Below are 346 nucleotides of genomic sequence, written 5' to 3'. Positions count from 1 at the left end.
GGACCCACTGTTGTTTTACTGGAAGTGAGTGACGTGGCAGTGATGCTGTGAATGATTAATTTAGAAAGAGAGAGAAGAAGAAAAAAAAAGATGTGGGCTCACACCATATGTGAAGCATTTATTATTCTGTGTTAAATGGGGAAATGCCAGTCTGTTCATATAGCCCGTAACCAGCTTGCAGCTATACAGCAATTAAAGACCCAGCAGTGTTACTGACTGCAGGCCTGTGTGCTGTTAAGCTGCCATTAACATCAAAAAGGACTAATGGCTTATGTCTAAATACTGACCTTGAATTGAAAACACAGCATCAAAGACTTTTTACTCTTTACAAAACTCTGGCTTTAAA

This window comes from Mchenga conophoros, linkage group LG20, assembly GCF_057382185.1.
Source record: "Mchenga conophoros isolate Kocher_MC1m ecotype Shallow Benthic linkage group LG20, M_conophoros_male_GT1.1, whole genome shotgun sequence".
Classification (NCBI taxonomy): Eukaryota; Metazoa; Chordata; class Actinopteri; order Cichliformes; family Cichlidae; genus Mchenga; species Mchenga conophoros.
Note: the sequence above shows the minus strand (reverse complement) of the source record.